Source organism: Chiloscyllium plagiosum, chromosome 1, assembly GCF_004010195.1.
Source record: "Chiloscyllium plagiosum isolate BGI_BamShark_2017 chromosome 1, ASM401019v2, whole genome shotgun sequence".
Classification (NCBI taxonomy): Eukaryota; Metazoa; Chordata; class Chondrichthyes; order Orectolobiformes; family Hemiscylliidae; genus Chiloscyllium; species Chiloscyllium plagiosum.
Window position 1 is genome coordinate 106,164,560 of NC_057710.1, and position 17,340 is coordinate 106,181,899.

The following is a 17,340-nucleotide window of genomic DNA, read 5'->3' on the forward strand; positions in this document are numbered from 1 at the left end:
GAGTGGGAGGGGGAGTTGAAGTGTTGAGCCACGGGGTGGTTGGGTTAATTGGTCCGGGTGTCCCAGAGGTGTTCTCTGAAGCGTTCCGCAAGTAGGCGGCCTGTCTCCCCAATATAGAGGAGGCCACATCGGGTGCAGCAGATGCAGTAAGTGACGTGTGTGGAGATGCAGGTGAATTTGTGGCAGATATGGAAGTATCCCTTGGGGCCTTGGAGGGAAGTAAGGGGGCAGGTGTGGGCGCAAGTTCTGAAGAAGGGCTCATGCCCGAAACGTCAATTCTCCTGCTCCTTGGATGCTGCCTGACCTGCTGCGCTTTTCCAGCAACACATTTTCAGCTATGCCAATTATGAACATAGTATCAAAGAAAAAGGCTCAAGGGGAAAAACCTCTTGAGTGAGGAATTCCATCAGCCTTCTACACACCGACCTGGACATCAGGAGAAGTCTACCGTGCAGGACATTGAATTTACATATGTGAAACCAATTGGGAGATCCTAGCTAAAGTCATTGGCTGGAAGACTCCAGAATTCTACCATATTATAATCTCAATTTGTCTTCCTTCACAGGATGCATATACACTTCTTTGTTTGCATTTCTCGTTGATTTCATCAGTGAGCTATGGAGTAGGGATCATTGACATCCACCCTTCTTCAACTAAACTTGTGAAGTGGACTAAAAAGTTAAAAACTGAAAATGTGTTGCTGGAAAAGCGCAGCAGGTCAGGCAGCATCCAAGGAACAGGAGAATCGACGCTGAAGAAGGGCTTATGCCCGAAAGGTCGATTCTCCTGTTCCTTGGATGCTGCCTGACCTGCTGCGCTTTTCCAGCAACACATTTTCAGCTCTGATCTCCAGCATCTGCAGCCCTCACTTTCTCATAAAAAGTTAAAAACCTTTGTTTCTGGTCCATCTTTGTCTTTTTCTATGACTACCTTAAATCTTCTTCTATCTTAAATGGTAGAAGATAGACAATTGCTGAATCTAAACTGAGACTTGCTTTAATTAACGTCATGGTTTAATGCATGATAACAATGTGTACAGTTTACATTATTAGATAAGCATAATTATAAGGATCCTTCAACACTCTGGAGTTCCCTTAGCCTCTTTCTCTTGCTTTAGGACCCCATCTAACTCTAAGCAAATGATTGGTTATCCACTTGTGAAGTGCCTTGAAATACTTTTCGACATTAAAGAAATACTATTAATGTAAACTATAAGCTGTGACAATAGGCAGTGACTTATTCATGGAGTCAGCAACTTTCCAACTTTCTACATTCTACAGTTATAACTTTTTAAATTGCCCATACAGTTTCTGTAAAATATATTGACAGAAAACTTCTTTAGCATTAACCAGCTGGGAAGAAATGTTACTGTCAATTCAGAAAGAAAAGAAACAGAAATGTATATTTAAGTAATGCAGATTAATTATTACAAAAATCTTTTTTTTGAAATCAGATCAGTTAGTTTAGCAAATACATATAAAAATAAGGGAAAAGTTTATATTTAACCAGAATTGTAATGTTTGAAAGGTATTGACTTAAATCTCATGTGATTGATGTATTTTGGTACAGGAAGTGTTATTTTAAGTGTAGTCATCAATTTCAGGGTGATCTTTGAGCTGAAGGCTGAAATATTGATAGCATCTCACCAGTTCCTTAAGTGAATTGTATGTACCTTGTCCTTGGCACAGAACTTTTAGTCAATGATAAGCTGAATGAGAGACAAAAATTGGTTTGAACTCAATATCAGCATCAATTGGCATAGTCTAGCGCATGAAGAGCAGATCGCTAATTGGAATCTCAAATAGGAACAGCACTGAAAACATAAGGAAAATATTTTTCAAAAAAGAGATGAAGGTTAAATTATATAAACATTATTAAAATGTGACAGTATAAATACGTTTGAAAACATGCCGTATTAGTAAGTGTCCCTGTCTACACAGTGATGCTTAACAAACTGACATTGAATTCTGTTTAATAGTCATTGCCTGCAAGTTTATCTGAGATAAAAATTATGACTGGAATATTGCAATCAGCCACAAATAATCCTTGTCATTTACAGAAGAAAATTTCAACATGGCTCATTAGGTGGCAAACTTAACCGATGATGCTGAGTGCTGATCTTACACCCAGTCCAGTTTTAATTTTTGTCTTCAAAAGACAGCAAAAACAGAGACGGGGTATTGAACCACCTAATCCTAGTCAGTTTGCTGACTGCCAAGATGGGTTAGAAGAGCTTTAGAGTTTAGAAGAATGAGGGGGATCTTATAGAAACATATAAAATCATGAAGGGAATAGATGAGATAGAAGTAGAGAGGATGCTTCCATTGGCGGGTGAAACCAGGACGAGAGGGCATTGCCTCAAAATTGGAGCGGGGCGGGAGGCAGATTTAGGATTGAATTGAGGAGGAACATCCTCACCCAGAGGTTTGGGAATTTGTGGAATTCCCTGCCCAGTGAAGTAGTTGAGGTTTCCTCATTAAATATTTTTAAAGCTAATATAGATAATTTTTTGAAGAGTAAAGGAATTAAGGGTTATGGTGAAAGGGTGGACACGTGGTGCTGAGGCCACGCAAAGATCAGCCATGATCTTGTTGAGTGGTGGAGCAAGCTCGAAGGGCCTGGATGGCCTACTCCTGCTCCTAGTTCACATGTTCTTAAGCTGAAAGTGTGTTGCTGGAAAAGTGCAGCAGGTCAGGCAGCATCCAAGGAGCAGGAGAATCGACGTTTCAAGCATGAGCCCTTCTTCAGGAATGATTCACATTTTCAGCTCTGATCTCCAGCATCTGCAGTCCTCACTTTCTCCACATGTTCTTAAGGTCTTACAATCAATGGTCTCCCAGTCTGATTTGATTTTCATCAGTAAGTTCGGTTTAAATTGTTTTCAGAGGGAAGCACACTACTGTATGTCAAGTTTTTCCAGTGCTGTAGGATCCTTTGTGAAATTAGGCTGAGCATGGTTACCTCAGCATTGTTTTGGATCAGGTTCCAGCATGATCCCTAGTTATCCGGAAAGGGATAGGTAAAGATTTAGAGTTTGGGTGGGGAAAGTAATGGAGGGAATATAGGTCCTTTACGAACATAAGACAGAGAGAGGAGTCTTTGGGACTCAGAGTGGAGGTGCAGTTAGCCGTGATCACAACAAAGGGGAGGTCAACATGCAAAGAGTAGGGTCAGAGACAAACAGCTAGATTGAGAGAGGCCACTGACGCTGAAGTGTGGAAAACAAGTGGAAAGTGAGGATAGGATTCACAGATCCTTTCAGGAGTAGCATTCAACACACCTACTCCCCCCGTCTCTCAAGCAATGCTGAGGGAAATACCTTTTTCATGAGCTGCCACTTCTTGCTGCCCTTCCGGCGAACCCTGCGAAATCATTACGATCGGTGGAAGCTGTTTTTTTTAATGACTCGGTGCGTAGGCAAACCTAAACGAAAGGAGGACTTCCACTCGAAGGTGGGAAGATTTCATTTCACACAATATCATTCCTCTCAGATTCCTGAATATACATATGCAGATAAAATGTAAAGCTTTCTGAGCTGGTGGGCAGGAACACCGCCATCACCGCAAACTCCAATGGGATCTTCCAGGCTTCAACTTCCGGACAGGCAGACTCTCAGGAGCATTATTCAGCCTCTACCTATCTCCACCCCCACCCCGATCAGTAGCTCATCATAATAAGGGGAATTTGGTAGTTTTTCACCAATTGCTTGCATGGAACAAAGACACAGCCATAAAAGAAGGCTGAAAGATGAAAACTTTCAGGTATTTCGGGCACACGTTTCAGATAATGCATCATTGATTTTGACAACACTGAGCTATTTTGAACACTAAACCACCTCATACCACATTCTTCTTACCACATACACAATCACTGACATCTCTATCTGTATCTATCCATGCAGGTATAGGGTACATGTATAACTGTTAATGGCTTCTACCGCTGATGGGGAAGAATGCACAATTTATTCAAGCATGCCCAGAGATGGATAGACAGGTGGTTGCCTGAGATAAAGAAGCCTGCTGGAGTAGGCTGAAAATCTGGCAGGAAAGCCAGAGAAATGTGTCTGTGGGTGAGGGGGGGGAGGGAGGAATTGGATATTGACAGTCATTGAATGAGAAAATATCTGTGACAATTTGTTAGCTACTACAGGATGAAGAAACAGCCAAGGTCTCTGACAGTTGGATGATAGATGAAGATATCTCAAGGAGATATCTGTACACTGACTGGTGTCTCTCAGTCCCCTCTCTCTCTCTCAGAGAGATGTCTGTGCACTGACTGGTGTCTCTCAGTTCCCCCTCTTGCTCAGGGAGATATCTGTACACTGACTGGTGTCTCTCAGTCCCCTCTCTCTATCTCAGGGAGATATCTGTACAGATACAGTACAGATAATAAACATCTTGACTAGACCATTAATGAGCGGACAGAGATATATAAGCAAACAGAAAACATCTTGCAGAGATACTGGGGATCATGCATGATTAAAGTAAATGGAAGAGGAGTCTTCCCAAGGTCTAGCCAAAGATGAGGCTCTGGCAAATGAGCATGTAGCTGCCTCATTGGAGAGGGAGCTAGGTCGTGTAGAATCAACTGCATATGCAGAGGAATGTTCATTTATCATTTGATCCAGAGATGGTATCATTCACTGGCTAGGAAGGGGGTAGGCAAGGGTAACATTGATCTCACTCCAAGTGCCCATCTTCTCAGGAGTGAGGTAGGTGCCATTGCACAATGGAGACAGGAAGGGCAACAAACATAGTCTCAGGCATTGGTATTTCAGGATACTGGAGAGTGTCACTGCACCACCTCCCTGCTAGCTCCACTGAACCAGGTAAAGGAGGTTTCACCAGATCCTATGTAGACCTCTCAATGTTTCAGACCACCAGAAGAAGCCTACCGAATTCATCTGAGAATGTTGGCACAGGCAATCTCAGATGAAGTGGTATTAAGTTATGGAAAAGAAAGATTATACATTGAAGCAACTTGGATAACCAGATGGCAAACATCTGTACATTCTGACACTTGACATAAATATATCACAGTACAACTGACTGATGCTCTCCTTCAGTCTGTTCAGGCTGTTTATGTTTTCCTTGTCCATCACCTTAAGAGTTGCTGACCACTATACACACTCACATGTGCATCATCTGGAGCAGTGCAGAGTGAACATAAAAACTCAGACAGGAGTAGGTAATTCAGCCCATCAATCCTGCTGCACCAATTAACATGATCAAAGCTGATCCCATCTTCAATGCAGCCAGGTAGTATAGTAAGAGATGTCTGCGAAGGCATTACTGCTCCTGAAGAGGAGTGAAACTGAGTGCTGGAGATTAGTTCACATGATGAGGAACACCCATGCATCCACTGGAACCATCACTGAACACCGGCTACTAACTGCAATGTAGCTGATTCTTAACTGCCTCTCAGGCAATTAATGCTAACTAAGCCAGTGATGCCTACATCCTGATTTAGAGATATTAAAAATCCTCCATGAGCTACGATGGGTTTTCCTCTTCCTCATTCTGGCTTGTACAAGATCTTTGTAGCCTTGGTGTTTAGATTCCTTTGCAGACACATGGCAGTTAGCTCAAACTGACTGAGGCCTTCATTTAGCAATACAGCATAACAACATTGCAAATTCAGGAAGGCATGACTGGTCAAAAAATTAAGATTGCATCACATTAAAGTGCCACAGTTAAAAGATTTGAAAAGCAGGGCAGAGGTGATAATGTGTATCTTGTGCCATATGTGTCTTCAAATGAGATAGCTTTGTGAGACACAGAAATGCTGAGTTAGTGAGGACGTGATTTCAGTCAGGAGCATCAATTTTCAACCTCTTATCATGGCATCTAGTTTTGTTATATAGCAACTCAGAGGATGCAATAATGAGTCTAAAATGCAAGCAAAAGCCAAAAATATTATTTACATGCAGCCACAAGGAAGTGGATAATCTGTTTGCTGTTCAACTTTGTTTTCTTTCCTCTTAACATAGTCAAAAATGTCCTGCAGCAGAGAGCAAATGCCTTTACCTCTCATCCACTGGAGATTTCAGAGACATTGAAATTAAATAGCTGGAGGGAAACATGCCCATTCTGCATTTTAAACTATAATTATCTCAAGGCCAGCAGCGTAGTCAGTGCACTAAAGCAGTTGAGGCTAGTGGGCTTTGCAATCCAATTTAAAAAAAAAATTGTTAGCAGAAATAACCAGCTCAAATCAACATCTCCAACTAGAATGGCACAAGGTCAAAGTACTGTGAAGCATGAATTGTCGTTACCTTTCAATACAGAACTGTCACAATTTAAAAAACTCAAAACAGCAGTATTTAGAGAGTGTGCGCTGCAGCCAAGTAGCTGAGAGTGGTGGTGGAACATAGCTTTTATGGTGGAGTGAAGATTGATACTTTGGGGTATCTGTTCATTAATACGTATTCCTTTTGTGATTCTATGGGCATATTTGTGTCAGGCTGTTGCTTGTCTCACAATTTTGGGACTAAGTCCCAGATGTCAGAAGAGAAACCTTTACGGTTTGACAAGGCTTAGTTAACCATTGTCATTTTTGACACTTCAGTCAAAGGCAGGCAATCTTTCAAATTTCAATCTTTTTGTGAGACCTTTTACCTGTTTGATGTGAGTGAATAGCTTCCTGGTTAGAACAAAGAACAAAGAAAATTTACAGCCAGAAACAGGCCCTTCGCCCCCACTAAGCCAGAGCTGATCCAAATCTGTGTCTAAACCTGTCGCCCAATTCCTAAGCATCTATATCCCTCTGCTCCCCACCTACTCATGCATCTATCCAAACACATCTTAAATGAATCTACCGTGCCTGCCTCTACCACCTCTGCCGACAACGCATTCCAAACGCCCACCACCCTCTGTGTGAAGTACTTGCCGTGTGTATCCCCCTTAAACCTTCCACCTCTTACCTTGAAAGCATGACCTCTCGTTATTGAATCCTTCAACCTGGGAAAAAGTTTGTCTCTATCCACCCTGTCTATACCCTTCATGATTTTGTAAACCTCAATTGGGTCCCCCCTCAATCTCATTTTTTTCAAAATGAAAATAAACCTAACCTACTCAGCCTTTCTTCATAGCTAGCACCTTCCATACCAGTGTCTATACCCTTCATGATTTTGTAAACCTCAATCGGGTCCCCCCTCAATCTCATTTTTTCAAAATGAAAATAAACCTAACCTACTCAGCCTTTCTTCATAGCTAGCACCTTCCATACCAGGCAACATCCTCGTAAACCTTCTCTGCACCCTCTCCAAAGCGTCCGCATCCTTTTGGTAATATGGCGACCAGAACTGTACACAATATTCTAAATGCGGCAGAACCAAAGTCTTTTACAATTTTAACATGACTTGCCAGCTCTTATACTCAATACCCCATCCAATGAAGGCAAGCATACTATATGCCTTCTTGACCACTCTATCCACCTGTGCAGCAACTTTCAGGATAAAATGGACCTGTACTCCCAGATCTCTCTGTCCATCAACTTTTCCTAACGTTCTTCCGTTCAATTTTAGAGACAACCACATTTTTTGAGTCCAAAGGCACATTTAGGCCAGACTGGATAAGGATGGCTGATTTTCTTCTATATGGACATTGGTGAACCAGACGGTATTTTACAACAATCATTAATAGCTTCACGGGCAACATTAGACTTTTAATTACAGACCTTTTTCAAAATTCAATTTTCACTATATGCTGTGATTTGAACCTTGGTTCTACAGGCATGACTAACCCACATCCTACCACTTCATGGTGGCTGGAGGTTGTGTGAGCCAGCAGGGGTCAGAATTCTGCAGGAAAAGGATATTGGACCACACATCTTTCACAGGTCTCATTACATTTGTAAACTTCCATGCCATAACCATTTTGACCACTTCATCAATGAGTACTGTTGAAGTTACACGGAGAAAATAACCCCCGACAGATGCATGGTGCCAGGGATTTTGCAGCTGTCACTCACAGATATGTGGTGCTTCCAAACCGCCTTCCAGTTCTTTTTCAGTCATTTAGGTATCAGGAGTGCAATTGTATGCATGTGTGATGGGACCTGGTCCCTGACAGATTGATGGCAGAAAAACTAAGTGGATGGGTTAATGTCTGTCATACTATTCATCATTAATACACTGAGGTGTGCCAGCTAACTAGATCACTGCAGAATATCTTGACCAAGTTGCGATGGCAAGGCAATACATCTCCTTGGTTATATCTTGAGAAGCCACTTCCATGTTAAGTACTTCAGTGCAGTATACTGCAAATAGGGAACAACAATGATAATTTGTTCCTGTGGAAAACCTGTGATAGGCCATCTACAGGGTGAGCATTCAGCTAGACAACATTGGAAAATTCCCATTCACAAAACAAGTCAGTGGCATCTCTTGCAAAGCATGAGAGCAGCACCATTGTAATTCTTACCTCTCAAATTGGCCTTTCTGAAGACCAGCTTCTTACTTTTGTCCAACATAGGTTGGGCTTTCTTCTGCACTTCTGGCATCATCTGCCATGACTCCCATTATAGCGTGTTACAACCCTGACACCAAAAATTGGAAATTTGGGCCAGTTTTTTCATGGACATAGAGCTGAGAATTGTCCTTATGTTACAAACACAATTGAGTGAAAATTACAATTGGGGTCCTACATCTGGGATCAGAATCTGACGCTATTTGTGGTTTGCATTGCATTAGTCTGCATAATGGATCCCACAGTCATATAAAACAAAGAAGTGAGATTGCTTGAAATCCAAAACAAAAGCAGAAATTTCTAGGGAAACACAGCAGGTCAGGCAAGGTCTGTGGAGAGAGAACCAGATTTAACCTTTCCAGTTCAGTGACCCTTCTTCAGAACTGAAGCCTAAATATTGCAAGAGATGAGATTATCTTCCCTCGCAAAGTCTGCTCATTCTACTTAATTACCTGTGCCCCTTGTGCACTTTCCAAGGCTAGAGATAATGACATAAATATGAAGGTTTAGTAAACCCAATTAGCAAAAGTTTGGACATTATTCTTTTTTAACATTGCTGATTATCTTGGGTGCACAGGAGCCTAACAATGGAAGCTTGAGTAAAATATAGTGGCAACCCAGTGTTTGTTGGGAAGATTGTCAATTAGTAAAAGTCAATAGGGAAGAGATCTATCCAAACAAATAAATATTCATGGGGTTCAGACAAAAACATACTGCATGGCAAGACCTCTCTTCCAACAATTAACAATTATACAATGCAGGCAAAAATTTAGCCAACACACATAAGTTCAGCACATCATTAACTCATAAAGTGGTAATAATATAATCTTAGCAGCAAATGAATTCTAGCGAAAGTCAAGTTAATATATCTTATTTGATTTGATATGATTTGCTTTATCATTGTCACACGTACCAAGATACAATGAAAAGTATTGTTTTGCATGCTATCCAGACAAATCATACCTAAGTAAGTACATCAGGGTAATAGAACAGAATGCAGAATAAATCGTTACAGGTACAGAGAAGGTGCAGAGAAAGATCAAATCTAATATATGAGAGGTCTATTCATACGTCTGATAACAATGGGGAAGGAGCTGTCCTTGAATCTGTTGGTATGTGTTTTCAAACCTTTGTATCTTCTGCGTGATGAAAGAGGTGGGAGGAGACTTTGATCATACTGGTGGCTTTCCCAAAATAGCGAGTATAGACGGAGACGATGGAAGGAAAGCTGGTTTTCATGATGGACTGGGATAAGTTCCCAAATCTCTGTCATTTTTTGTGGTTGGACAGAGCGGTTACCTTATCAATCTGTGATACATCCGGATAGGATGCTTTCCATGGTGCATCTATAAAAATTGCTAAGAGTCATTGCAGACATATCAAATTACCTTCACCTTCTGAGGAAGTAATGGTGTTGGTGTGCTTTCTTGACTGTACCATCAATGTGGATGGACCAGGCTAAATTGTTAGTGATATTTACTCCTTGGAACTTGAAGCTCTTGACTACCTCCATCTCAGCACCATTGATACATGTCCTCCCCTCCACTTCCTGAAGTCAATGGCCAGCTCTTTCATTTTGCTGACATTGAGGGAGAGATTGTGGTCTTTATGCCTTGGCAGGAAGCTTTCTGTCTCTTTCCTGTATTATATCTTGTCATTGTTTGAAATCACTCATATTTGGAAATGAGTTGGGCTGAATTTGGCCACACAGTTGTGACTGTGTAAGGAGTATACTAAGGGGCTGAGTACACAGTCTTGCAGGGAACCGATGTTGAGGATTATTATGGAGGAGATGCTGTCGCCGGTCCTTACTGATTGAGGTCTGCGGGTCAGATCACAGACAGGGCAGCAGATTCATAGGTCTCATAGCCTGGAGATGAATTTCATTGGATTTACGATGTTGAAGGTGAACTTACAGTCAATAAATAGGAGTCTATTGTAGGTGACCTTGTTATCTAGATGTTCCAGGGATGAGTGTAGGGCCAGGGAGATGGTATCTGCTGTTAAGTTATTGTGATGTAGATGCATTATAGCGGATAAAGTCTGGAGTTGATGTGTGCCGTTACTAATTTCTCGAAACACTTCATGGACATCAGAGGCCATGGGCATCAGAGCCACTATTAAGTGGTCATTAAGACACGCTGCCTGATTTTTCTTTGGCATTGGGTGATGGTGGTCATCTTGAAGCTGGTGGGAACCTCACATCATAGTAAGGAGAGGTTAAAGCTGTCTGCAAATACTCCCACCAGCTGATCCATGCAGGACCTGAGTGCATGGCCAGGGAATCCAGGACAGTCACTTTCCATGGGTTTACCTTCAAGAAGGTTGATCTGCTATCTGTGGTGGTGACTGTAGGTACAGGTGCACCCAAGACTGTCGGAACAGGTAACATCATTTCACTGATCTTCTGTTCGAAACAAGCGTAGAATGCATTGAGTTCATCATGGAGGAATGCATTGTCAGCGATTCGCTTGGTAATCTGTTATATCGTGCAGACCTTCCTTCTGTCAACATGTGTTTGTGTGGTTAGTCTGGATTTCTAGTTTGGTAATGTTTCTCTGCATCCCTGATGGCTTTGGAAAATCGTATCTAGACTTCCTGTATAGGTCAGGGTCACCTGCTTGAATGCCTCAGACCTGAGCTTCCATAGTGAATGGATCTCCCAGTTCCTCCATGGTTTCCGGTTAGGGAACATTTGGGTTAATTTCTTTGGTAAGCAGTCCCTCTACACACTTACTGATGACGTCTGTGATGGTAGTGGCATACTCAATTAGGTTGGCCGCTGAGTCCTTGATTATGGACCAGTCCACCGACTCCAAGCAGTCATATAGGAACTTGCCCGTTACCTCAGACCAGCAACGTATGACTTTCTGTATCGGATTCTCACTCTTCAGTTTCTGCTTGTAAGCTGGGAGAAGGAGCACAGCTGTATGGCCTGATTTACAATAACTATGGGCAGGGATAGGAGAGGTGAGCAGTTTTGATTTGTAGCGAAGGTCAAGGGTGGGGACAAGAGATGCGTTGACGGTATTTTGGTTGCACCCTCTTGACACTGGCCTAGTTGAAGCCAGCGGCAACAATGAATAAGACCTCAGGGTGTACTCTCTCAAGGCTATTTGTGACACTGTATATCTTATCAAGTACGCTCTTCACTTCCTCAAGGAGTGGGATGTAATCTGCTGTCAGGATAGCAAAAGTAAGAAACAAGTGGTTCCTTGTGTGGGAATGGTCAGAGCTTTCTTATTACATTGTATATTTTATACAATTTACAGCTTTAGAATACTCATTACTAATATTGTACCCAAAGTCATCTCTGTATAACCTAAGTTTCTATGCCTGTCTTACATCAGTTGCACATCTTTATTTAAATAATGTTTGGCTGCAGACTCCAGCACGTGGAAGAAATTCATCATAATTCTGCTGGTATCACAACTAATTTAATTGGAACAGTAAGATTTATAATTCTCGTAAACACCCTTCATTTAGGGCGGCACGGTGGCACAGTGGTTAGCACTGCTGCCTCACAGCTCCAGAGACCATCATAATTCTGCTGGTATCACAACTAATTTAATTGGAACAGTAAGATTTATAATTCTCGTAAACACCCTTCAATTAACATGTCTCCAATGGTGATGGTCTGCAGTGTGCCTCGTACCAAGTATGCAGAAGAGAAACGATTTTTATCTTTATGAAATGATATCCTGATTTGAATGCATCTGATATTGGATGCTGATTTCGGTCCGCTGCGCCCTTTAATTTTATTCTGAAATTCCCGCCATACTGTCACTGGTATATAAAAATATATACTTTAAGTTATTAACTATACATAATCACCATCCAAATGAAATTTAACACCACTAAATAAGTGAAAGCAAAGATTCAAATATGCAACAAATAAGCCGATCCTCTTTATAAAAATTGGATTATATAATTTACTTGCATCACAAACTCTCATTTATATGAATTTCTAAGGACTATGGACATCAGTGTCCCATTAAAGACAGGTCTCTGTTCTGTCCCCTCATTCCACAGCCCCAATGCAGTTTCATGGTAGAAAATCACAACTAGTTGTTTAATCTCATGCACCCATGTGGAAAGGAACAGGACTAAGCAACTCAGTCCCTCAAGCTTGTTCTGCTTTTCAATAAGATCATGACTGAACAGATCGTAAATTCAAATCCCCATTATCACATACCCCTGAAAGTCTTTCACCTTTTTGCTTAACAAGAAACTATCTCCCTCTGCATTACAAAAATTCAAGGACTTTGCTCCATGTTCCAATGACACAAAACCCTCCAAGATTTAGAATTTCATCTCATCTTTTTTAAACAGCAACCCATATTTCTGGATTCTTCAATAAGAGGAAACATTTCTCCACATTTATCTTATGAAGACCCTTCAGGATATTTTATGCTGTAATTGTCACCTCTTACTTCTCTAACCGTCAGCAGATACAAGACTAGCCTGTTCAATCTTTCCCCAAAATCCATACATTCCAATCATTAAACTGATGAATTTTCTCAGAACAGCTTCCAAATCATTTATACCCTTCCTTCCCTTTCCGTGAGTGAATCATGGTGAAACTAGCTTGATCACTTTCATTCATGCCTGATCTATGTGTGGAGCTGGAGCATATTGGGAAGGTGTTAAAGAGATACTCCATATTTGTCTTCATTCAAGAAAAGGGAAATATATGTATCGAGTTCAGAAGAGGGTCTGAACAGTTCTTAGTCCTGTTCCTTTCCACATGGTTGCATTGGGAGTGTCATGGAGTCATAAATATGTGCAGCACGGAAACAGACCTTCGGTCAAACTTGTCCATGCCAAGCAGATATCCTAAATTAATCTAGTCCCATTTGCCAATATTTGGCCCATATCTCTCTAAACACTTCCTATTCATACATGCATCCAGATGCCTTTTAAATGTTGTGATTGTACCAGCCTCCACCACTTCCTCTGGCAGTTCATTCCATACATGCGCCACCCTCTGCATGAAAATGTTGCCCCTTACATCCCTTTTAAATCTTTCCACTCTTACCTTAAACCTATGCCATTTAGTTTTACTCACCCATCCCAGGAAAAAGACCTTGTCTATTTGCCCTATCCATGGTCCTCATGATTTTATACATCTCTATGAGGTCACCCCTTAGCCTCCAATGCTCCAGGGAAAACAGCCTCTCCCTACAGCTCAAATCCTCCAACCCTGACAACATCCTTGTAAATCTTTTCTCAACCCTTTCAAATTTCACAACTTCCTTCCCATAACAGGGAGAACAGAATTGCATGCAGCATTCCAAAAGTGACCTAACCAATGCCCTATACAGCTGCAACATGACCTCCCAACTCCTGTACTCAATGCACTGCGCAATAAAAGCAAGCATACCAAAGGCCTTCTTCACTATCCTATTAACCTGTGACTCCACTTTCAAGAAACCATGAACTTGTACTCCAAGGTCTCTTTATTCAGGAACACTCCTCAGGACCTTACCATTAGGTCCTGATTTTGCCTTTCCAAAATGCAATACCTCACATTTATCTAAATTAAGCTCCATCTGCCACTCCTCAGCCCGTAGGCCCATCTGATCAAGATCCTGTTGTTTTCTGAGGAAACCTTCTTCACTGTCCTTTACACCTCCAATTTTGGTGTCATCTACAAACTGCATCTGCTAACTATACCTCCTGCATTCACATCCAAATCATTTTTATAAATGACAATAAGCCATGGCCCCAGCACCGATCGTTGTGGTGAGTGAGGAGGTATTGGAGGTTTTGGTGGGCTACTGGATAAATCCCTAGGTCCAGATGAGTTATATCCCAGACTGCTGTGAGAGGCGAGGGATAAAATTACAGGGGCCTAATCCCAATTTCTAATACCTCTGTGGTCACAGGCAAGATGTCAGAGGACTGGAGGATAACTCATATGGTTTTGTTTTTGTTACAAAATTGAAAGAGTGTATGGTCACTTTAAGAGAGAGGTGTCTTTTCTGAGCTGAGAGATTGTGGCAGCACACGTGTCTGTGACTGGCTGACAGGTGCAGAGGGTTCTCAGAATGGATAATATGTAACATTCAGCTTGGAGTTGAGTTTTGATGTTAAGACAACTGGATTTGAATTTAACCGATTAACCTAAATTATCCCCAGGACACCAAAAACCAATTGAATTTGAATTTGATTGCATTGACAACATCAGACCAATGAGATGATACAGGACTTGAGGATTTATAAAGGAAGGGCATTTTGAAAATTATTCAGAGCCAACTGCCATCTGAAGAAATAAATATCTCAATGCTCTCAAAGAAATCTCACAAAAGGCATCATCTATCAAAGTACCTAGAAATATTATACAATGACACTCCAAGTAAAAAAGAAAACTCATAGAAGACAACCCAAGGAGAAGGCAGCAGAATCGGAAGGATATGAAGGAAACAGCATAAGAGACTAAGTCAATTTAATGCTTAATAATTGTGTTATTGGAGTAATTTTGCGAGAGTTAGGGTCAGATACTGATTAGTTAAGAAAAAGGGGGCTCAGGTTTGTTAATGGTTTTTGTTTCGTGTTCACTGTTAGAGTTAGGAAAATACATTATTATTTTTTCTTTACAATGTAAATTGGGGTTTTCTTTCACTCACTCACTTTTAGCAGGTTAACGAGGCGAGGCAAACTTTTGTTGGTATGATAGTTTTAATTAGCAGAGGGGTTTGACCTCTGCATCGTGACATTTTTTGGAAGGGTTGTCGAGATAAACCAGGGAATTACAGACCAGCAAGTCTCCCATCAGGAGTAGGGAAACATTTGAAGAATATTCTGGAGAACTTAATCTCTACTTGGAGAGGTAAGGTTTGATCAGAAACAGTCAGCATGGCTTTGCCAGAGGGAGGTCATGCCTGACAAATTGGAATGAATTCTCAGAGGAGGTGACTAGCTGTGTAGATGAGGGTACTGCAGTTGATGTACTTTATATAGATTTCAGCAAAGCCTTTGGCAAGCTTCCACAAAGGACACTCATAAAGAAGGTCATGATATCTTAGGTAGATTTGATCCAAAATTGTTTCAGTGATAGGAGACAGAGGATAGTGATAGAAAGCTGTTGTGTGGCTGAAGGCCTACATCTAGTGGCATACTACAAGGATCAATGTTGGGTCACATGTAGTCCATAATGTTTATAAACGTTATGGATGTGAATGTGAGGGGGAGGGAATGATAAATAATTCTGTGGATGACATGAAAATTGGCAAGGTATTTGACAGTGGGGAAGATTTGAATGGATTGGTCAGATGGGCATATCAGTTGCAGATGAAATTTAACACTGGAAAAGTGTGTGGTGATGTATTTTGAGAGAATTAACAAGACCAAGCAGGACACCATGAAACTGGAGGATCTTGGGGTGCTTGTCCACAGATCCTAGAGGCACAGAGCATGTTAATAAGGTAGTTAAAAAGGCTTTATCAGGTTTTGCACAGATTATAAGAACAGGGAGGCTATGTTGCAACTGTACAAAACTTTAATGAAAACACAGCTGGAATATTGTGCGCAATTCTGGACTCTGCACTATGGGAATGATGTGATTGCACTGGAAGGGGTGCAGAGGAGATTCAGCAGAATGTTACCTGGGTTGGAGTGTTCTTGCTAGGAATAGAAGCTGGATAGGCTTAGTTCTTCAGAGCAGGGAAGGCTGAAGCAGGGGCCTGAATGAGATGTACCAAATTATGAAGGGAATGGTCAGGGTGAATAAGTAGCTGCTGTACCCCTTTGTTGAAGGGTCAATCATGAGGGGACATAATTTTAAGGTGTAAGGCAGAGGTTGAGAGGGGACTTTTCACCCAGAGGGTGGTGAGAATCTGGAATGCACCACCTGGGAGTGTTGATGAGACGGGAAATCCCATAACTTTAACAAGTACACAAATAACCTCTTGAAATGTGATAGCATTCAGGGCTACTGACGGAGAGTCAAAAAATGGGATTAGTGTATAGATAGTTCTCCTACAACGTGTGGTTATTAAATGCAATTTGTCTGTAATGTAATTTGCGAATTGCTGACTTTTTTTCTAAAGTGAACTCCCATTCACTGTTAGTGATTCTCACCCCCAGCACAAGGTATCGTGTGTGCGGAGGACTGGACTGCGTGTCGGCATCACATGATCAGTCAGTTTGTGCCCTTTCTCATGAGCTTTGTGAAAGGTATTCAGAAATGTTTGTGCTAGTAGACTTGGATAAGTATCATGAAAATATCTCGACAGTCTGAGGACAAGAAGCTGAGAGCAATCTGTTCATTTAAAAGCTAAAGAGTTGAGATAAGAGTGAAATTTCAGTGGAATTATCTCACAGTAAAAGGACAATGTTGAGGACCAGTTTAAAACTTGGCTTTGTTGCTTGTATTAAGAGCTTTTTTCTCTCTCTTTTTGGTTAAAAAATACATTTAGATGTTAAAGAATATCTGCAGAGTCTTGTAAATCTGTTTCAGTGACTAATCACTATGGTAACCACCTGCAAAAAAAAATACCAGTACTGGGGCTTGGACATGGTCAGTCAGGAAACTCTGCACATCGTGGGTGAGGGAGAGAAAGGTGGGTGGCACACTGTGACTTTTGGTGCATGTGTAGAGATGTCCTGAAGGGGTGAGTAGGCTTTGCAGAAGAGTGGGCGGCACGGTGGCACAGTGGTTAGCACTGCCTCACAGCGCCAGAGACCCGGGTTCAATTCCCGCCTCAGGCGACTGACTGTGTGGAGTTTGCACGTTCTCCCTGTGTCTGCGTGGGTTTCCTCCGGGTGCTCCGGTTTCCTCCCACAGTCCAAAGATGTGCAGGTTAGGTGAATTGGCCACGCTAAATTGCCCGTAGTGTTAGGTAAGGGGTAAATGTAGGGGTATGGGTGG